General features: G+C 46.5%; 1 protein-coding gene across 3 annotated transcripts in view; it reads left to right on the top strand.

Annotated features, from left to right (window-relative positions):
* The first annotated feature begins 18447 nt into the window (after nt 1-18447).
* Nucleotides 18448-23466, top strand: part of PRDM11 (PR/SET domain 11) — a 47246-nt gene continuing 42227 nt past the window's right edge. For 2 of the 3 annotated variants that reach the window (XM_082059183.1, XM_082059185.1), the window contains exon 1: nt 19148-19627. The gene's annotated coding sequence lies outside the window, so the exon portion shown is untranslated. The other variant, XM_082059184.1, reaches the window with a different exon arrangement.

The following is a 23466-nucleotide window of genomic DNA, read 5'->3' as shown; positions in this document are numbered from 1 at the left end:
CACATGATAAAATGCCACTGCCTTCACCCCAATCATGTGGGAAAACTGATTGACTTCAAAAACAAACTCAAGGTAGGGCAGCGACTGCATCTTGCAAACTCCATCCTCCCTGAGCTGCAATGGGAGGTGAGGCGCACAAGGGCACTGGGGAGCAGTCCCTAAGTGTACCCAAGGCCAATGAGATTGTCAGCGCGGGTTGGGGGATACATTATTTCCAAAGTCCTAGCCTGTCCAGGGGCATCCTCTGCATTCAGCTCCTGATGGGAGCAGTCAGGGGCTGCCTGGGACCCCGGAGGTTTAGAGAACTAACCTGCATTATATTTCATGTGTTGGCTGGGAACGGAAGAATGTCCATCTAGCTTCCTCAGATGAAACCTACTGTATCAACATACAATGTCCCTTTGTCAGGGAGTGAAAATGAAACACCCCTAACAGGTGCCTTCTGGGACATTTTCCTAAGAAAAGCCAGGGGGAGATTATGCCTTGTAGCTCAGTTTTTCTGATGCTTTTTCAGTCTTACTTGAAATATGGCTTCCCACCTTATCCCTGTGATAGTGTCTCACAACCACACATCCAGCATCCCTGTCCTGAATCTTCCCTGTACTTCCCTGCTTTAGTCTGCTGTCATTTCCAGATGGAGGTTCCCCTCCAATTCAGCTAGATGCTCTCCCCACTTCCCTGCTGTCCCAAAGGCTGATGGATGCTGTACTGGTACTCAGCCATAGCTTACACAAGTCTTGTAACTTCACCTCTCTTCTTCTCACTTCATATGTCCACCCCTGAAATACTTTTACAGCTGCTCTCTAGGCTCAGTCCAGGTTACCAGCATCCTTTTGCTGCAATATGTCTCAGTATTGAGGCAGCAGCCCTCTTTCTCCCTTCCCTCTCATCAGTGTGGCCTCTGCCCACGGAGTTTAATCTGGCATGTCCAAGGAGGAGGTTCTGAAGATACATATCAGCCCTTCCCACGCTGGGAGCAAAGCAATGGGACTGCTGTTGGCTGCCGGATTGATATGACACATAACTGATAAACCCAGTGCTTGTAGAGATTACAAGCAAAGGCGGTTGGCTGGGAAAGAAATCCTTTATGGACCAGAGGCTGCTCTGTTTGCCTCTGTGTGATCTGTTCAACACCATGAGATCCTGCAGATATGTAACTCCTTTGTCACAGTCTAATACAACACACACACAGGCAATTGCTGCTTTGGACAGAAGGAGCTCAGAGCCTCCCTGCAGCTTGAGGAAGGTGTGTGCTGCCCACCATGGGGCACTGCCTCTTAATTAGCTTTGTTAACAACGACTTAATGAACCCTGCAGCTTATAGAGTCAAGAGGCTCCTAAGGATGCTGTGATACAGACGTGGTCAGGGAAATATTAAGATAGCAGCAAGGAGAGATGGCACATTCCTGCCTGGAAGGAAGAGAAGAAAACAAAGAAATGTAGATCCCAGAGGAAGCTGAAATGAAGAGGCTGCCAGCTGTGGGCACACGCACCCCCGCAGACATGGTCCATCACCCATCCGAGGGTACACCATCTTCTGTCTTGTCAGACCTGTGGTAACGAGGTGGGAGGCACTGGCAGGCGCTCACACCCTCCACTGCTGGCACCGACACTGAACTTTGCTGTCAGACACTACTGGGTACAGAGCTGGTTACATCCCACTGGCACAGTAGGGGGAGGCAGAATTGGCGCTTTGATGAGTTGTCCCCAAGCGCAGCAAGGCGAGACAGGGGTGAGGACCACCGCAGCAGTGCTCCTCTCGCAGCACCCCCTCGCTGTGGGCTGCCCTACTGGGGAGTTCTGGTTTTTGGATGAATCAAGGCCTGAAAGTTTCAAAGTGACCTGGGAGCATGGTCATGTCCCATGCAGCAGTTTTAATGATAGCTGTGCGGATAAATCCCCTGGACTGCTTTGAATATCACAAGAAAGATCTGGAACAATAAGTCATCAAAGGGCTTGTTATATTTCTCACAAGCATTAATTGTCCACTGAGAATTCGAGAACAAGAAACCACATTTTGCTTCTACTTCCCATGTCAGCTGTGTGTGAGATCTAACTCATGCTCTGCTCTGAACCTGTCAGGGGTTGTTAGTTGGTATCTCTGATGTGCTCTAGCTGCAGAGGATGAAACAGCGCCGGTGTCTCTCTCACTACCTTCGGGACGCCGAGGCTTTGTTCAGGCAGCCGCTGGTGAGCAGTCCTGCTGAAGTCTGTCCCAGCGCCCAGCCATGGTAGTGATGTTCTTGTGGATCAGCCCAGCTCAGCAAATTACTCTGAGCTTCTTCAGGCTGAAAACTGCTCAGGAGGGGGCAAAGTGCATTGCTGCTACTGCTGTGGTATTTCTATGAGTTGCTTCCTGCTGGAACCCCATCCCCTTCATTAGTCTCCAGGCCACCAGCAGCAATAAATATCTCCCCTACGTTCCTCCTTCTGCAAGAGTTTCATTCAGTACAGGCAGGGTGAAACTGCTTTTAAATCCCTTTACTGTTGATGAAAGGGGATCACATCAAAGATAACCTTCCCCCCACTCCTCAGAAGCAAATGGTATCATTCTGCAGACTGGCTCCTCCTTACAGTTCTTTAAATCCTTAAAGAAAGGGCCATTTTTCAGTGCTTTCCACACAGTGTTTCATGCTTTTCCACCAGTCTTGATCTGTGGCTCCCAAATCTCTTCAGTTGCCAGGGTAAAGAGCTGCACAGAAAATTTAGTCACTGCCTTGGCTGTTTCCCTTTTCTTCCTTTCAAGGGTCCCACAGGAGAAAACCATGGACTTCCATGTGCCTGCAGACCACAGGGAGAAAGCTAAAGAGTCCTTGAGCATAACAAATGTTAATTTGGGCCATATATTAGCAAGCTCCTTCATGCAGCATATCCAAGCCTCTGTCTCTCAAAGAACAGGGAACTGTAAAGGCCAAAATTTATTTTGATTTTAATCCCCTCATCATTCCAGTGGGTGACTGTGAAACAGAAAAGAATGGCTCTCTTTCCATTATAGAAAGCTGAATAATTCAGACACCTCCTTTAGACCTCCTCCTCTCTTCCCAAGATAATAATCATCCCACATTTTAGTGCTGTGACAAAACCAGCCACCCAGGACTTCATCATATTCACTAGGCTTCGTACTGGCAGGGTGAGAAAGTACAGATCCTCTTGCCATTAGAGTGAAAAGATAATTTTATTTAATTGCTGAAACATGAGGCTTGTGATGTAGTTGCATATTTCTGGTCCCCTTGGAGGATGGGCAGTGGTGGGTACCCACAGGTATGGATATCTGCTCACGCATGCCAATTTGGGGAGGACATTTATGCAGCCCAAGACCTGGAACTCAGTTGAAACAGGGAAAAATCTTGCTGTAGATTTTCTCTGTGATTTTGGCTACATCACTTGGTCTGTGACTCATTCCTCCACCCGCAAAGAACGCAGTAAAAGCTCTGCCTGCCTGCAGCTGGTGGCCACAGGCAGTGGCATATGCCAAGGACTTGACCACCACAGTGATGGGGAGTGTTGAAGAGTTATTCTTCACCCTGCATAACTTGTTCCCAAACCTCCAAGCAGCATCGCTGCCACAGGAAGGCTCTGCCCTCGCTCCTGCATCTGGCTTTAAACCTGGATGGCGGGAGGTGGGCATGGCAGGCTCCAGCCCGACACCTTGTGCTCTCTGTATCCCTGAAATGAGAAGCCTTGTTCTGAGAAACACAGATTAATTTAACCAAGGGGATGAAAGTTTATGGGCTGTAAAATTATATGTGATCAGAAGCACATTACATTTGTAGCGGGCATACAGACTACAGTCTTTACCCAGTAATTTGAAAACAGGTTATCCCTCCAAGAAAACTAATTATGAGGAACAAATGATGAACAAGGGAAAAGTAGCAGTTTCAGAAAAAAGCACACCTTCCTTTGATATTACAAAAGGTACCATAGCTTTACAGTAATGACACAATATTTGTTCCTTTAAAAATATCCCGACTGAGAAGAGCTCTACAGGCAGACAATTTCAGTAATATGTATATAGGGAGTCTGCGAGTACCTGTGAAAATACATTTAAAAGGGATGAAAAGGCTCTAAGGGGAGCTGGAAGAAGCGGTGAAAAATCTATGACTCAACAGTATTGAGATGGATAATGCAGATAAAATTGTTCTGAGAACAAAAGAAATCCTAAAATTGTTATAGATCTTTTATCAGATTAAGATAATGGTATATCTAATATTCCTGCACAAAAAAACCAAAACAAAACAAAACCAAAACCAACAAAAGAAACCCACATCAAACCCAGCAGTATCCAATAAATATTTATCATTTTTATTCTGAAATAAACTAGGTGGCATACTAGTATCCTATGAGATTAATATGTTATTGTACTCTGTTCTCTGTTAACAACAAAAGCTGTTGAATATCCATTATTAGAGATAGATATTTCTAAATCAGGACACCTAGATAAAGCTCAAAAGCTTTCTAAAAGTTCTCTGTGGACTTCTCCAGATAGTTAACATCAATTTTTAATAAAATTTTGGGAAACTGAGATTTGCCTGCAAACTCTCAGGGAGGTGTCATTGCATTAGCTCTTCTAAAGTATAAAAGGGACAGCGAGAAGGAGAAGGAGAAGGAGAAGGAGAAGGAGAAGGAGAAGGAGAAGGAGAAGGAGAAGGAGAAGGAGAAGGAGAAGGAGAAGGAGAAGGAGAAGGAGAAGGAGAAGGAGAAGGAGAAGGAGAAGGAGAAGGAGAAGGAGAAAGAAGGAGAAGGAGAAGGAGGAGAGGCATGGGCTCGGTTATTATTGCACAGAGCAGGGTACTGAGGAGAGATTACAGATACTATGATGTTGTCTTTGTCTCTGAAGCTATTTGGAGGAGGGAGAATCACAAACACACTTCTGTCCTGGAACAGTGTCTGTTGCTAAACTGGCTAAACTATATGCCATCACAGGAGCTGCTATTTCTTGCATTGCCAACTCACTAACTGATAGACCTCAAAGCATTTTCAGCAACCAGGAGTCATCAACGTGATGTCCGCTATCTCAAGAGGTTTTGCAGAAGTGCGTTCCTGACGTGCTGCTCTCCCATACTCCATCAGTGATCCAGAAGGGAACCTAAATTTAGTGCCTGCAACCTTCTCAGCTCCCACTGGCTGGCAGGCTGATAAATAATGAAGATGACTGCATATTTACACAGGTAAATTTTGGTTACACTGACAAAGAAAAGTCTGCACTCTGAAAAAAATATTTTCGATCAGCATGTTGGGAGCATGAACTATGGAGTTCCAGAGTGCTGCTGTGACCAGAGGGAAAATGCAGCCTTTGATGCACAGGCATGGTACTGCCAAGCAAGTGCCCTTGCTGGTAATCCTGTGTGCGTATGTGCAAGATACTGGCCAGACCCGCAATTACTGGGAAACGTGGGTAGCTGAAAAGCTGGCAATTTTTCTGCCAGAGCAGCTCTTCAAAAAAATACCTCCTTGTTTCAAGATGTTCCTAAGGCGAATCTGAAGAAGGCAGCTCTTTTTAAGAATTGCATGACCTGACCCAGTGGGAGAAGCAGTCTGTATCCTAGGAAGGACAGGGGCACAATGACACATTGAGATTTTGGTTCTCTTTTATGAAGTAAAGCCTCAGCAGCCCACATCAATGTGAAAAGTCTCTACTGGCTGGAGAGCAGCCTGCGCACAAGCACCTCTGGAAACAGCCAGAAATTGGGTGTCACATCTTCCTTCCATATTAAGACTTCCTCTGGATTTCGAGACTGGTTGTTTCTCAAGACACTTGGGAGCCTTTGCCCTTCCACAGGACCCTTTTCTTCTCCCAGCCACCTTTCTCACAAGTATTTGACCTTGCATGTTCACTCACAAACTGAAACTCCGGGACCTGGGCCCACTGGTTAAACCAAAGATAAATACAGGTAAACAGACTACCCTCAGTTTCACTGTCTAGCCTGAAATTCCAAACAGGTGTGATTAACCCTTGCCTGCCTCTACTGTTTGTGTTGCATCCCCATGACCATATGGCTACTATGGATTCTGCCATGGAAGAGACAGAGGTTGTGTACTGAGACATGAGAAAGATAGTTCTCTCCTTATTTTCCATGATGTCAGGAGTAGCTTTTGCTAACAGCGGAAAACCTAGACACCTGAAAAGGCTCCATGTAGAGGTATGCTAATGCAAAGAAAAGAGAAAACCTCAAGTTTCCTAAACACTGGGAGGGGTGCAAGGAAATCATCTCTCTCTGCGTGCATGTGTGTCACTGCCAGAGAAGATGCATTGAGTTCTTTTAGGTAAGTGAACACTTCCTATTTATTTTGATACTTGCTCTTGTCAAGCTCCAAATATAGTTTTTTCCTGCTGAATGCAGTTTTGTGCTCCCTCCTGGGTATGGGGGCTGCCATATCTATTCGTTAAATCAGCTTCTGCAGGCAGAGAAATAAACACAGGCCTAGGAAAAAGCTTTGTCAGCTTTTGACGGAAAGATTAAATGCAAGCAGTTACGGAATCTATAGCAGTGCCAGTGCCCAACGCATGAATCTCAGTAAACAACACAAATCCCTCTGTTTCAGAAGCTCCAGTAGAGTGAGAAATGTGTCCCACTTAACTCTGGCAATTGGTCTGACCCCTGGGGAGCTAAAGCTTCATCAGCCACAATGCTCCCAACGCTCCTTATTTTCTTGCCATAAGTATTGTTTGCATGGTCTCTCCTCTCTCAGCAGTTGCTCAGAAATTTGCCCTTTTTGGGGCTACAGAGGAGCCACCAGTTGGTACAAGCTATTTTATCATGGGGCTGTGATCGCATTGTGCTGCTACTCAGAAAAAGTCATGTAGCTCTTCCTTAATTTAGTGGAACATTCTGCTTTCCCAGCTTGCAAGCCAAGGACATCCCACTTTGCCTCATGTCCAGTCTCTACAGAGCTATTGTTTCTCAGTTAAGTGTCTGTTACATTATGCCTAGTCTTGCTACATTAGGCCTAGGGGTTTCTAAAAGATTTTTGTTCTTCCTATCAGGTGAAACCAAGTTTGAATAGGATAAATGAAAAAAGCATCATAACAGGAAATCTCCATCCACCCTTCCAAAGGGCTGGTGATATTTACACTGGGAAATGTGAAGTGATAGCCCAGTCACAACTACAGATCCACTAGCTCTGCTGTTGGCTGGATCCTTCTGCTTTCCACTGCACAGACTCTTTCATGGTACCGTGGATCAGAATTTGGGTGATTATACCACGCCTTGGATACCACGTCTTGGATACTACAGCTGGCAGCAGAAATGCAGGAATTTAGCAGCCCGGATCTCGTTTGCTCTGCAGGTCCTGGGTGAGCCCTCACTCAGCAATGCCTACCCCACACCAACAAACTTCTTAGAGCAGCTGAGGCAGCACCTTCCTCTGCCACCCAGCCTGGTGCTTCAAACTGCGTGGTAGAGACAGGTTTGGCCATTTTGCAGTTCCCCCATCACTCATCACCCCTGCAACATCATTCAGGCTTGAGCTATGCACACTATGCTTTGTTGATGGTGCACGCGAAGGCAACCAGCAAGCAGGTAACGCATCTGTCCTTGGACTTGGTCATGATTCTTTCCAGGGCAAGTGCATCACTGGGGACCTGGAAGGACATGAAGAAAGGGAAAACTAAAACAAATCTCCCATGAAATTTTGCTCAGACTGGGAAAGTCCAAGGCTTTTGTAGAGTTCACTGACACCGCTTTGAGAGGGACTATGTCTGCTCTGAGGCTACAGAAGCCAGCTTACTGCTCAGAACAGGAGAGGAAAGGTATCATCCTTCAGTACCAGCACCTGTGAAATTGTGCTTTAAGATGCACACTTACAAAATGGGTTGTGTTATGCTACCAAAAGTACCCAGAAAGCCTGTAAATCCATAAACAGTAATGAAGGAGGAATACTTTATTTTCACATCTGGTCTAAATCCTCCAGGCTTACACCCAAACTGGTATAAACAATAGCGTAGGGGTAGCATTAGTGAGCAGCCTGATAAGCAATCTTGAGTATTGTTTTGATTCAGTCTTTCTAAGTGGCTCAGAGAGGCACATAAACAAGCAGTCTCCGGACTTCAAGAAATAGCTTTGCCGAGAACCCAGTCGGCTTCAGCTGAAGATCTCCCATGCCCCTTGCTGGAGAAACAGTGCAATAACAGAGCTCCAGACAGCACAAACTGTGAGAACAGTAAAGCTGAGAAACACAGATTGGCAAAGAAAAGCCAAGTACATCATGGATCTACATCCCTGTGGATAAAGGGCTTGCCCAAAACTCACAGTAGTAAAGATTAACAGATAAACCCATGCAACTTAAAATGTGAGATAGGACAGGCCAGCCATATTTTGGCACTATGTCTGATGAAATACAGTTCATAATCTCCTGTTTTTAAAACAAGAAGGAGCACTTCAGAGCCTGTGGTACATGGGAAATCATATTAGATGCTCCTCAGGCAGATCGCATAGAAATTACTGTGTTGTAGTACAAAGGTACTAAATCAGCTTCAAAATAACTACCTGGTATCCTGACAGCTATTTAGCTGTCAGGTATCTTATTAGCCCACACTGGGCTCTGCATTGCCACAGGCTGTTTCCACTGCTCGAGTCAGCAAGCTCCAGGCCAGCCCAGGAGCCTCCACTTGGCACCAAGCGTAGCACTGTGGCTGCAGCTCGGAGATACCCAGACTTTCTGAGCAGCTCTTGCACAGAACTGATTAATGGCAGAGGAAGGGTAGAGAACTTGAAAAGATAATAGATTTTGATTTGTTGCAGTTACGTGGAAAAAGCCAATGCTGTATCAACACGAGCCAGCTGCCCACGTGGGCAGTTGCAGCTCTGTGACTGCCATCCTGAAGGCTTTGCTGTTGGCTGAGGGGTCAGCAGTGCTGGGTGGAAAGGGGCTTTGCAGGTTCAGCGTTGCCATGAGATGTGATACTTGCACTTCCACATCCCACCCTCTCGTGTCAGCACTTTTCTTTCCCTTCTCCGTTGCTTCACATTGTTGTCTCTTTGGTACAGGCTGTCCCAGTCCCAAAATATCTTTCTGACTATTCCCTCTCACTCTGGTTTGATTTCCATCCTCAGAGAGATATCTTCCTGGGAAATTAGCTTGATTAGAAACATAAGGAATACCCATGACTAGAGCCACACTTTACTTGCTGTGCTCCAGGTGAAGGAGTTCCTCCAGGGAAAGCCTTGCAAGATCCTGCTCTAAAGCTGCAATTCTGCCTGCATTGTCTTCAGGAAGCTTGAAGAAAGTACAGTTTGTTTTAAAATAGCTTATTTTTCTTTTACTACTTGGTAAACATGATCATTGCTGTTTGTTAGTTAAGGCATTCCTAATGGACCATAAAGTGAGCGGACTCATCTTTTAACATTTCATTTCCTGCTTTATGCTTTGTCTGTTGGTAGTGACAGCAACTGAGTGGCCCAAGGTGAGCGGGTAAAGAAATCTCTGTAACAGCCTAAAACAAAATTGTTTTTAATCTAGGTCCTGCATAAACAAATGGCTAATTTTATTACATCCTTTGTTTTAATTCTTAATTTTCCAAAGTTAAAAGCAGTAGTAGCCACGCATCTCTGATAAGTGCAATGGCAGAAAAAAAAAATTCTACTCTCAAAAAACAATTCTATGAGAAATTAATAAATTTTCTACTTTTATTAAAAAAAAACACCAATTAAAAAAAAAATGAAATTACTAATTAAAAAAAACCACCAAACCTGTGCCTTGGAATAAGTATCTCAGGTAAGAAATTGGAAAGGACTAAACATGTTTTAAAATGGCGCCAACAACCACCTAGGTACAAGGGAAATAACCAAAAAGGAAACACTTAGAAACTGCCAGAGATGTCTCCTGCATAGGTTCTTTCAAATTAGTACATGTTGATTACCAGACAGATGGGGCACCCACAACTTCTTTGAGCAACTTGTTTCAGTATATCATCACTCTCATGGTGAAGAATTTCTTCCTTATATCTAATCTAAATCTACCCTCTTTAAAACAGTTACCCCTTACCCTGTCACTACAGGCGCTGGTAAAAAAATCTCTCCCCATCTTTCTAAGCCCCCTTTAAAGGCCGTGATAAGGCCTCTGGAGCAATGCAAGTTATAAGAGTATTTTTTTTGTAAAATAACCCCCAAACCAGGCTGATTTTTGTTGCTCACACTTCAGCGCTGCTGAATCCCCGCAATCCTCACCCACAGCTGTTGTGGCAGGGGAGCCAGGGCAGAACGCGGCAGCAAACCGCAGGCAACTGCCCAGCAGCTCAGTGTGAGACAGGAAAGTCTCGCAGGTTGGGAAAGTGAGAAAAATACAGAAAATAAGCAACATAGTCCTGGGGGTAAGGACTTGAAAGAGTCGGGGCTGACCGCAGCAAAGCTGGGCCCCGCGGCCCTGCGAGTGCCCGGGGCGGGAGAGAGCGAGCGACGGGCATTTGCGGTCTGGCCCCGGAGACTGAGTGGGTTTTGCTGGGGAGGAGCCAGCCCACATCCCCAGCCACCGAGCAGGAAGGCGCAAGAGCCGGGGTGGAGCACTCCATGCAAAAAAGTGACGGTTAATGGAACCAACAGGTATCAGGATCGTTCCATGGGCCTTGGCTCCATGGCGGGGATGGAGTTGGATCTGCAGCCCTAGAGGGGAGTCTTCAGTTCATCAACACCAGGGAGCCAATGTGGCAGGTACATGAGAAGGGTGTTCAAAACCTTTGGCATCAGACAGTTTGGGAAAAATAATTTGAAGCCCATTGAGGCTTATACCTACAAGGGTTTGTGGGCTGGCTTGGGCATTGTCTCAGTTCTTTAAAGTATGAGAGACCCAAAGACCCATAGAAACAGGGGAAGTTGTCTAAATGCTGGTACTGGGGCAACAAGGAAAGGGAATATACGCAATGTACTACCATACTCACAAAGTAAATTTGGAAAAACAAGCAAACAAACAAGCCAACAACAACAAAAAACCACCTGCCCACAAACAAACAAAAAATAACCACAAAACCAAACAAATAAAACCCACCTCCAATTTTTTTTTTCCTCCCACTTGAAAAGCTAGTTATAAAAAAAATCAGACAAACAATTTTCAGACAAGTCTGGATGAAAATGATAGTGGAAATTTGAAATAAAATAAAAACATTCCTAGGAAAATCCACTGAATCTACCCCATACTTTCAAAGCATTTCTTTGCCCACATATTCTTAGAATTGATCAAAACATGAAAATCCATTTAGGTGATTTTTTTTTTTTTTAATGTTGAAGCTGGCTTAATTTCAAAACAATAAAAGAAAAATTCCAGAGCTTTTATTAATTCCATCTTCAGTTTGTATCTACTTTTACTGAAATAGTTATTAAAAACAATTTTGTTGCTTCCTATTAGCCAAACAGCATTTTCTTTAATAAGCAAGTCATTTAAAATGTTACTAGCCAAAAGAAAATAGCATTCAGCCTTTGGGGAAACTAAAGCTTTCACTTGGCAAACCCATGATATTTTACACTGAAAAAGAATAATTTAAAAAATCAAGTTGGCATTTTCGTCCTTCTTATACAATGTGAAACACACCTAAAAATGAAGCTCAAGTGCTAAAAAAGAAAAAGCAAAGAAAATTAGAAAATAATATAATATATCAAATAATATTTTCTCATTTTTCAGAAAATATGGGTTTTGAAATATCCATGCAAGTCTTACCCATGGAAACACTGTTTTCCTCTCAGTGGGACATTTTTCACGGAGTTATTCACATTGAACAGGTTCTGTACTTTTCGTGTTCATGCTTTTGATAAACAAGTTTGTTTTGCTTTAAAAATACCCTTCACCATAGCCACTATTGTTACTTGTATTAGTTGTTATTACTACATGTTTTAATGGAAGATGTAGAGACTGTGAGGTGACCCAGGTGCTACTCAAATGCAGAACACACATAGGTGGTTCTTGACTTAAACACAGTCACTAGGCAGGAGCACTTCTAGCCTGGAGAGTTCAGAAGAAAAAAGCCAGCCTCTGAGCGGCCACAACTATCTCTAAAATCATGACATTTAAAGTAATAATAAAAAGGTGGCTGCCTTTTATTTACTTCTGTCTTAGGAATCTTTAAATATTTTGTACCTAAGCTCAGGCTTTCTGTCCTCTTAGCCAGAGGACAAGAAAGCACTATTTTTAAAATGAAAGCTGAGAAACCCATGTAATCAGAAGCTTTAGGGAAAATACCAAGTGTCATGAGAGTTGGCAACACTGTAGTTCCCTACTACTGTTTTTCTTCAGATCCTGTTTTTAATGCAAAATTAAAGGTTGTTTTACTCTTGCATTCTTCAGTACTGTAGTTAAGTGCAATGTGTTGCCTGCTAAGTGAATGCTCTTTTTACAAAGCAATTTGATTATCTTCAATTACACCATTATCAGCAGCTGAGATTAGTAAAAAAATCAAAGGTTTGTAATTATATTCAATTTTCTTCTTATTACAGGCAATAAGGTCTGGACAGTCATTTTGCTTTTTGTTTATTATTAGCTTCCAGTCACAATCATTTTCAGACTCTGATGCATTAGAACAACATGAAATGGTTTGGACTGCAAAAAAGCAGGAGACAAATTACTTGCTACAAAAATCCCTTATTTTCTCCAGGACTCAGAAACCACACAGAAGTATTTATTTGATGTAGATGTATTTGATTACTTTAAATAAAGCTTTATTTCAGAGCTAAATTTGATCTACACGTCTCTAATTTGGAAGGGAATTCTGAGATTTATAGATCGTGTTCTCATGGTGTAGTGCTGGTAACATAATATGCTGGAGCATCAGTGAATGGCGGAGCCTCTGCCTGCAAAAATCTGTTTCCTTTGGAGCTCTCTGCTCTGGTTGTGCAGTTGAATTTACTTATTTTAATAAAACAGCCTGTTAAGGTTAACATACAGCTAATAGATAACTGTAGCACAGACTGTCTGCAATGTACCACGTTAGCATTTGTGGAAGTGTAAGGCGCTCACCCCCCAATAAAATGAAATACTAATAAATGATGTGTGCAGGAGGCATTCAGTCTGGCTGTCTTAAAGACAAAATGCAAGAGCTGCCTGACAAGGGCCATCCTCTCATGATGAAGCAAGCCTTCACTCAGCCTTCCCAAAAGCAGCAGGGAGTAGCTGTGACTCCTTGGTAAGAAGAGCAGGTAGAGGGTTCAGCAAAGGTCGATGCGGCACAGAACTACTACATGTACTGCAAGACTTGGGCTGGAGCAACAACAACTACTTGCAAATTCTGTTCCCTGCTCAGGAGCTCAGCCTCAAAGGTACTGTGATAAACAACTAGTAATGAACTGATAAATATCCCCGTGAGAGGATATGCAGCCGAGCAAAGGACACAGCAGCATCTGGAGTTCCCCACACACCACAGACGATGCCGTGGATCTCAGCAGGGAGCTGGAAGCATTCCCGGCTCTCTGCTCGGTGATGTGCTGGTCCCATAGGGCAGAGGAGCAGAGGATACCGGGGTCCTAGCGCTCGGGGTGCAGTTGGAGGGAAGCAAACGTGGGCTCAGTGTGCTGTCAAACAGCGCCCAGCACTGAGCTGTACCTGAGGTCACACATGGGGCTGAGCCCGGGCAGTTGGCTGGGTCAGGCAAGGCACTGCTACACTCTCTGCATGGAAGCAGCATCTTCAGAGCAGCTGGGATACGCACTCAAATTTAGTGTATCCTAAACAGTGTATAAGAGAAGAACTATTTTCTCTCCTGCTCGGAAGCCAATGCAAGGAGTTTGTACCAAGAAACCCCCCAGGGTAGGACTAATGTGCATTTTATCAGCATTACAGAAAACTGCTAACTTAGTCCCGGTGACATTTTAATCAATACATAATAGCATGATTTGTATTAATAATGCACCCATTAACTAGATTAAGAAGCATTTCCTTTTGGATCTCAAAACTAAAATGTCAGTGGAGAATCCCCAGCAAACAGAAAAGGTGATAGGGCGGGATTTTCCAAAAAGGAATATTTACATCTAACCTATTCAGTATTTCAATCAGTGACCAGAAAGTTAAAGTTACTGCTGATAAAATTCAGAGGTGACATTAAGATCAGTGAGCTAGGGAAGAGGAGGTGCTACGCCATCTGATCTGAGAGTGCTTGATGCCAGAAGCATGGGCCCTTTCCCAGAAAGGGGTTTTGCGGGCAGTGCCATCACGGCGATGCAGGCACAAGACATTCCCACAAAGTGATGGAACATCCCCTGGGTAACAGCAGCTCTGGAAAGGACAAAAGGACAAACAGTGCATGGGCAACTTGCAGTGCCATGACAGGACAAAATACTAGGGTGATCTGGAAGTGTAGCAGTAAGGAAGAAATGTGTGTATATATGTGTATGTTTTGTTAGGTGGACCCCACGCTGCCAGGGGCAGTTCAGGCAACCATATTGTAAAAGGGATGTTGAAACAGAGAGCAGGGTCCACAGGCAAACCAGGAAAACAATATAAGGTCTGGCAAAAGAGTCTTTTGTTGAGATGTTTAAATAAATCAAGTTGTTAGCTTATCCAGAAATAAATATTTTGGGTTTACTAGACTACAGCACAGATGTATCTTACCAAGAAGAAGATATCAAGAATGTATCTAAGTATAAAGAAAAACATTAAAAGAACCAGTGGTCTAGAAGGTGCATGCAGCCAAATCCATACAGGGAATTCAAGCCCATGTTCAGAATGAGGAGGGGGAGGACAAAGGGAAGGAGAAATTCTTTCTCTCTCAATTTCTTCAGGTCAGAACTTGGTGTCTTTCTTAAAGACAGCTTTATAGTTAAACACAAGTTATTTGGCTCAAGACAGGGTAGCTGCTTGTGATATACAGAAGTGCACATTCCGATGGACTGCCAAAACATGTGACAGATGCCTAGAAACAAACCACTGAGTTTTGAAGTGCTTATGAGCAGAGACATTCTTCAGCCTCCAGTCTTTGGGCCAGCTACAGAGAGACCATTTCATACGGAAAAGCAGTTCTGATTATTTGTTAAAAACACACCAGCAAAAATTCTTAAACCCCAGTGTTTGAAAAAGGTATTATTTGTACGTGCCTCATCTAGTTCAAAAGATTTCAGGACTGGTCTTGGGCAGGTCATCTCATCTCTGCATTTCTGGCTGTGGTTTGAATACTCATTCCTACTGCCATCCCTGCAGCTTGAGACACGGGTGCTGATCTGGGTAAAAGGCAATCCACATGCATGCACCAATACTACGATAACTAAGCAGCTTTCTTCTTTTTTTGGTGGATTATTTTTAACTGGGTTCAGCTGTCTGCTCCAGTTCATGGCCTGCAAACAGCTTTGTCAGCAGGGCTGGGGCTGGGCAGCCTGGGCAGCAGCCACCCACCACAGAGCAGGAGCTCCCAAAGCCAGAGCTGCCCCAGAGATGCGGACACCGAGGCTGAGCCAGTGGCTTGTTGTTGCTGTGGAAAAGGTCTGGTTTTTCTCCTGTCCACTGACAGCACGCTCCCACCACCTCTTTACTGGTTCTGGCTAGTTTTGTGCTGGGTTAGTCAGCCGTCTCAGGGCAACAGCACCAACCTAAGGGACTATGCCTGTTGTTCTACCCACTGGCTTCACCATGCACCTTTATCACCAAGCCATACCCTCAAATTCCCTCTGCAGCATTCCCAGAGTCTATACCTGATCTAAACCCCAGGCAGGATTGTCCCACCCTCCCCACTGTCCCTTTTCCTTGTTAGCACCAGAGCTTCTGTGTCCAGGGGGTGAGTAGGCTCAGGTTACCTCAAAACCAGCTTGGCAGGCAGTAGCACAACTGTCAGCGCCCAGAGAAGACAGAAAAGGAGAGAAGGTTGCACCCAGAAGTTTCTTGCATTCCAACAGAACTCAGCCTCCTTGGGAGATGGTTCCTCAGGCTTAATCCAGTGACGTCCATAAAATGTGCGGAGAGCACTGCTTTGCTAAAGCATTCATTTTCTTCTACCGATAATGGTGAAAGACTTATATAGCACGATGAGGAAAAAGACACAGCACTACTGGGTAAAGGTCATCGATGCTTCTATTGTACGGCAGAAATAAACGCAAGCTGCAGCTCTGCAGTTACAGGCTCTTCAAAGAGCTCTTCCCCTGTGCCTCTTTCAGGGCTTGTCCCACCCTGCTCCAGCCATTTGTAACCTTGGGTTTCTGGCCAAGCTTCCTTCTCAGTCATGCAATTTCCTTTTTCTTTTTTTTTTTTTTTTGTGGGATGTTTTCAGATTTTCAAAGGGAAAAATCTGTATTCCAATTCGCCATCCAACAGCCCATCTATATGGAACAGAAATGTCCCTAATTTTGGTGTGGCTTCTAAACAGTGCTTTTGATGCTAAAAAGTGGTTAACAGACTTAAGAGCCAGCTAACTTCAAACTGATTGGGAGCATCGGTGCGACGATCATGCAGATTTGAATCCTTTCTGTGCGCAGGAAAGGTATTGTCTGGGTAATGCCAGTGGTTTTTTCCCTTCTGCTTGCAACGAGTGACCTTTCCTGGAGGAAGAGGCAGTCTGGCCCAAGCAGCTCATTCCTCAAAGCCTGGAAGCAGACACCAGCCTCTTGGTATTGATGCAGTTATGTAGGATGTTGACAATCTTAAACAAGAGAATATTCAGCAATTTGATGGCTGCTGTGCATCTCGGCTTGCAGAAGAGCCTGGGCACTTTCCTACCCTTCCTTGAGCACCCTGTTGGAGACAGCCCCAGGTGAGGCAGCCCCCCACCACCCCCATGCAGCACAGGTCCTGACTTATCCCCTCTTTGCACTGTTGCGCTTCAGCCACCGAGTGTTTTCAGGCAATTACATGTTCATTGCGCGAAATACATCCAGTTGCTTCTGCTGCAGGGATCTGACTTTACAGTTGGCAGAGGTACCTGCCGACTCCCAGCATCCTGATCTCTGAAGACCAGTTAAATGTAGTTGTTGACAAGCTGGATTCTGTTTTATCCACTTTTGCAATGCATCATTTTTTATACCATTGGCTAAAATCTCAGTGTCAGCAGAAACACCCTTTTGCCTCTCTGGGAGACCATCCAGCATTTTGTGGAGGAACAGATTTCACAGTCTAATATTGGAAAGTTGACACCTAATTACCTCATTGCTAACTGAAGTTGCCATTCCTAAAGTTTTTTCTGAGAGCTCGACAGAGGGGAGTTGCTGTGGGTGATGGGGTGGGGGCTGAACACTAGTGAGCCCCACAAGAAGAAAGTGCTGAAGCACTCATTACAAAAAATTAATCCTATGTCTTCTTACTAAGTGAGGGAGCAGTTTGCTAAGGAAGAGGGAGCCTTTCCAAGCCCCAGAGGTAAGATTTTTGGAGAAAGAGTACAAGTTTGCACTGTGTTCCTTCCATAACTAGTTTCTAGAGAGAACAGACACAAAATCTTCTTCACAAGGATTTTATCGCCTGACTATTAAACGTATAGAGATAACAGGCACACATTAAGACAAGGCAATTCTCTCCCAATAAATTAGCATGCCCATGTTTGCAAGGAGACATAATAGCTGTTATTTATATTGCACTTACATATTTAATTTTCTCTATAAATAAAAGCTTTATGTCTCCCTTTGAGCCTGCTCTTACCGCGTTAGTCTCCAACAGCTACAACAAAACTATTACTCCAAATTAGCATGGCATTCAGTGTGCATTTGTATTACTTCCATGGCTTTTACTGGGTTTTTAATTACTATTTTTTCTCTTGGTTCATTCATCAATCATATTTACAAGCCCATTGTCGCACTTGCTGCCAGCCCAGTGTTCTAACACATTTCAGCACACACACAGAAACTGCAAACTAGGGCAGCTCTATTTGGATCTCTAATATTTCTGAAGAGTCTGAAGGTGCTGACAGCTCATGGTATGTCTTGCCCAGGCAAGTGCAAGTGCCTCAAAGTCCATCTATCTATGGTTACTGGACGGGGTAAAATTACACAGCATGCTTACCTTCCGAGTAGGAGTTGTCTCCTGAGAGGTTAGAAATGAGGAACAAAAAGCATACCACAGCTGGAGAGCTGATGAATGACACTCATTTGAACTTCAGAATAATCATCTGGCTGCCTTTGCAAAGTGAGCTTGTTTTGAACCCAAGTTGTCTACCTTCTTCGTTGTTTTGCCAGACATATTACCTTTTGCTGACTTGAGTGATATATCAAGACCCTATCGTGAAGTTCTCTCACCCCTTAAACTTTCAGTGATGGCAGCAAAACCAGCTCCAGCATGGCAGAAGTGGGCCTCTGTTTTGCTTGGGCTACATCCCTTTCTACTTTGTGTTCTCACTGATTTTTCTCCGCTCCATCCTTTTATGGCAGACACCTCAGGGTGGAGGATATTAGGAAAGAATTTAATTTCTTGGGACTGCAGAAAAGGGTATTTCTCAGGGCTTCAGAAAAAGGGAAGTAGTCCAAGTATCCAAGCATGCACATTGTCACCACAGCCCTGTTTGCATACAAGCCCATTGTCAACCAAAGGAACTGGAAAATTATGGCTATTTATCCATCCCTCTCTTTACCCCCCGCTGTGCCTCTTTTAGCAAAGCAGCTAAACAGTTTTCTTTGTTTCAATTTTAATGCTTGCAGATGGTTTTATTTTGAATTTGTTTTATTGGTGAGACATGCTTCCTCTGTTTATTAAATTATGCCTACTTTTTGTCATCCGTCATGTTGCCCGTAATTTCTGCACAGAGCTCAGGGGTAAGGTTTGTTGTTGCTGCTGCTGTTGGGTGGGCTGCTTTTGGAGGGTAGGGTGTAATTTGAAATACGATCGAGCTCTGAGCGCCAGGGAAACACCGCGTCTTGACACCCACTTTTTGCTCGCACAAGGGCGATCAGAGACGCGCACCGCCGGGGTGCTGCCGCTGGTAGAGGGGCCCGTCCCGGGGCCACTCAGCCCCTTCCCCCGGCCGGTGGGGGCACGTCCCCGGGCAGGGGCAGGTCTCACCGCCGTCCCCCAGAGGCGGGCGCTCCCGACAGCGCGGGCGGACGGTCGGTCCCGCTCCGCGGGGCGCCGCGGCGGCTGCCGGCCGGCGGCAGGTGGTGGCCGCGGCAGCGCCCGGGGGGAGCCCAGCGGCTGCGAGCGGTTCCCCCCGCGGGCCGCCCGGGCCGGTGTTGTCCCTAAGAGCCCCCCCGAGCCCCTGGCCGGCGGCGGGCGCAGGTCGCCACCGGCTCCGCGCGGAACTCTTAGGCTCCGGAGCAGGAGGTGGGAACCGGGGCCGGTTTGGATTCGCTCGGCTTTTTCTGTTTTTCTTTTTTTTTTTTTTTTCTCCCTCCTCTGCTTTGTGCAGCTTTTGGGGTTTGGTTTTTATTTCCCCCCACCTCCTCTCTTTCCAGCCCGGGTATTTGGAGGGAAGGAGGGAGCACCACGGCCCCGGGAGAGCCGGGCCGGGCCGGCGGCGCCTCCCCCCGGTTCGGGGGGTCCCCGGGCTCGGCCCCCGAACGCCCCTCTCTTCCGTTCTCCATGTCATTTCCTGTGCTAATAAGATGGTGGTCACGGCCGGGAGGGAGGGAGCCGCCGCCGCCTCCGCCGAGCCCGGCCCGGCCCCGGGACCCGTCCTCGCCTGGGACTAGCCAGCGGGGCCGGCGGGGAGGGAGGGCGCAGCCAACCGGGCTCTCCCCCCTCCCTCCCCTCCCGCGGCGGAGCGGGCCCCCGGACGCCGAGGCGGGCCCCCCGCGCCCGCAGCGCCGAGGTGAGTCAGCCCCGCTGGTAGCCAAGGTGGCCACGAAAATGGCTGCGAAGTGCGTGGGCGGGGGGAGAACCCGCTCCAGCCCGAGGCCGGCGACGAAGAGGGTCCGGCCGAGGGGTGCCCGCCTGAGGGGCGCCCGCAGCGGGCGGGGCGGCGGCGGCGACCCGCGGGCACAGGTAGCGCCCTCCCCCCCTTTCCCCTACGGGGCGGGCGGCGCTGGGCCCGGCCTGTCCCCGCCGCCCCGCTCCCGCCCATCCCCTCCTTGTCCCCCCTCCTCCCTCAGCGCGGCCGTTAGCGGGGCCGCCGAGTGACGCGGCCGCCGGCCAATCGGCGGCGGGGGCGGGCGGGCGCGCGCCACATTGGAACGCGGGGGCGGGGCGGCGCGGGGCTCTCCCCGGGGGCGGCGGGAGCTGGTGGGACGCGGCACCGGGCGCTTGTTCAGCGGGGCCGGGCAACGTCTATTGCGGGGTTCCCGCCGCCCCGGGCTTCGCCGCGCCCCGCTCCGCCGCTGTAGCGGCGGAGCGGGGCGCGGCGAAGCCCGGGGCGGCGGGAACCCCGCGGTTGCTGCGTCTCGCTTGCAGGCGTCTTGCCCGCAGCATCTCCCGGGGCCGTCGCGGAGTGCACCGGAAAACTTGCCCTTGCACAGCATAGCCAGAATACTTTACTCGCGTGGAAAAACTTCACCAATTGCATATTTGCGACCTTTTCCCATTTATTTATTTTTTAAAGTTGCCGAGTCTTTCCCGCTTCTTTGCAAATGCTCCAGAAGAGTGCCGTTTATATACGTATTTCATTTTAACCGCATTCCTCTATCCCTTGGTGTATTCCAAAGGGAAAAGGAAGATGTTTCCAGTGTCCCGTTTCAGATCTCATGAAAAAAAAAAAAAAGCTGGCCCGTGGGCAAAACTGTTGGCTTGATGTTGCTTCCTCTTTTTCCAATGATTAATGCTTCTCATTAACGGGAGGAGAACTGGCAGAACCAGCTTAAAGAAAAAAATACTGACCTGACCACAAGAAAGGGTTATTTTCCAGCACTGCAGGTGTACACAGTGTTTTACTGAGCCGCGAAGGAGCCCCAGCCCCAAATATCCAGCAGCCCTCTGGATCTGGTCCTGCTGGTGAGGTTTGACTCCCCACGAGACCAGCAGAGCGTGAGCACAGTGCCCGGGTTGGGCTTCATGTCCCCTAAATTTCCGTTTGTGCAGTCACCAAGATTATAAGCAATGAAAATGGAAAGGGAAATGACTGTTTCAACTTTCTAATGTATTGTGTATAAACCCCACAATAGACACACATCCCTGATGAAGACAGCGCATTTTTTGCTTTCAAGTGCAAGCTGCAATGGGAAACGAAAGTATTCAGATGATGGCTGGTTGCTTCTTGCAAGGAGCGCTTTGACCAAAGGTGCTCCTGCTCTAAAAACAGTAGTTTAGCACGGGGCTGAGCAACGTAAGGCTCTTGAATCACTTGCAGTCTGCAAAGAGCTGAAGTGTCGGCACTGTTGATGTGGCTGGTGGAAGGACCATGTTAGCGAGGCAAGGGCTGGTTAGCTGGAAGGATTTGAGGTAGCCGTGGGAGATGCTGAAGGTTGCGCTGGCTCTTGGCTGGATGCTGAGTTGACCGATCCCGCTCCAGTGTGGAGTAGCAGGACCAGGGGAAGCTGCTGTTCCCTCCTGCCTGGGAGTTGTGTCTAAAGCTGCTGCTCCTTCTGGCTGGCTGAGGGATGTGAGGGAGGTCCTGCAGCTCCAAGGTCGGTGCTGGCCTTGCAGAGCTGGCTGGTTTCAGGAGAGTGGCCTATTGCTCCTCTAGCATCTGTGTGAACCACACGTGAAGCACAGTGCTTTCTGGGCCGGTTTATGGGGGGCTGTCATTGTGAGCCTTACTGGCCACTGGTAGAAATTACTTGCACTTTTCTTTCACAATTTAAGGCGAAGGATTATTCTAAGGGTAATACCTGACTTCAAATAATAAGGACAAAAGGAAGGACTTGTCTGAAACCTTATTTTTGATGTACTGAGGCAAGGTCAGTCTTACTGGGATGGGATGCGAGCAGGCTGTTTGATTGTATTCCTTGCTGGAAAGTGATGGACTTACCTGAAGTGGGTAGGATTGTCCATGAACACTGCAAGAGGACCCTGAAGTGGGAGATCTCCTCTGCCTCAGCAGGCTGGCTTTGTGATCAGGGGGCCACAAGCATTGCAGTGAGTGGAAGTTGCTGCTCTGAGTCAGGAATCAGAATAAAGAATGTAAATTGAGGGAAAAAATTACAAGCCCGGGCAAGAGAGGTCTTCGATCTTTTATAAAGAGTTCCATGTATACCATGTATACTTTATCCTTTTGGTGGTGTTTTTTTTTTTGTTGTTTTGTTTGTGTTTTTTTTTAGTGTTCTTTTTTTCCTGTTGGAACTTCTGTCTCATGCTGATTCTCAAACAAAGCTGTGTTTTTTTGAGTTTTTTCCCCCATGTCCATTTGTGCAAAAGAAGTACGTGCTTTTACCTGTCTTTTTACTCTTAATTTGCTGTTAGCGGAGCCTTTCTTTTGCTGGTTTGCTACTAACCATTTCCAGAGCTCTTTTAATAACGCCTAATATTGACGACATTTTTGGACTAGCATATTTAAAATTGTTATTGCCAATCCAGTGTTGTTGATATGCGTGTGAACAGAGGGACTAAACATAGTCCCAAAGACAAAATGTTTTTGAGTTTTTTTGCTTGACAATCAAATAATAATACTGTAGATTAACTGGGGGACCTCCAGAAGGAAGAAATAAGCTTCTCAAACGTGATCTGAAGATACAAGGCTGTAAGAAGTAATGACTCTTGCTCCCAGTGGTGTGAGGGCAGGTGGGAATTTTTGGTGCCTGCTTTGTTTTGGGATAGTCTGTATCTGAGACCCGCGAACAACTAGTTTTCCTAAGAAAGCCAAAACAAGCAAACATCACTTTTATTCTTCAGTTTGGATTGCAGCTTTCTGGCGTTTTAAGAAATCGGGAGTCAGTTGGACAGGCATCTGGGTGTGCTTGGCTTGTCTTCTCGAATCAGTGTTTGGTTCTCTGATCTGGGCTCTCACCTGAGCACAAGTCCTTCAGTCCCAAGGGCTGAGAGCAGCTTGGGGTACAGGCATATCCGGTGTCAGGGGTTCGGCGTGTGCAGTATCAGCTGGCATCGGGAAAGCAGCAGGATTCCTCCTGGCCTGCCGCTGGGCATCCCTGCCGTGGGATGCTGGCTTTGCTGCTCTGCATCTCGCCCCTTGCTGTCATGTTTGTGGCTCTTCTGTTCTCCTTGTGACCTCTTCTCTGCTACTGAAAGTGTTCTTAAATAAAGCTTCTAGACCAATGATCCTTCTAAAGCTGTGTAGTGAAATGTTGCTTTTCAGGAATCCCTGCTAATTAAACTTGTCCATGCAAGTGGATTCCACTAGCAAGTCCACCCTCCCAAAGGAACAGCAGAGAGGACAAGGTGAGAGACAGGTTTGTAACCCTCTGTACTACCTTCGAAGAAGGTGAGGGAAAAATGCTTCAGAAAGGGAGGAGGTTTACAGGTAAAAGAGGCCAAACAAAGACTGATGTAAGACACAAAGAAGTCCTGTGGCTTCTTTGGAGGGTGTCAGCAGCCAAGGTGGATGAAGGAGAAACCTGGTAAGGAGGGCAACACAAGCATCCCATGTTAGAGAAGTTTTTCTGTAAAATTCCCACCACATGATAGGCACTACATTACTAATAGAAAAGGTTATGAGGATTGAGAGCAAGGAGGGAAAAAAAGCAGAGGCGAAGGGGGTAAATGTTGACTTGTCATCTAGAGTGACACAGTGTGGGTTTTCAGAGGTCTAGTCACTGTCCTCAC

Source organism: Streptopelia decaocto (assembly GCF_964273445.1).
Source record: "Streptopelia decaocto genome assembly, chromosome: 7".
Taxonomy (NCBI): Eukaryota; Metazoa; Chordata; class Aves; order Columbiformes; family Columbidae; genus Streptopelia; species Streptopelia decaocto.
This window is presented reverse-complemented; position numbering and strand designations above follow the sequence as displayed.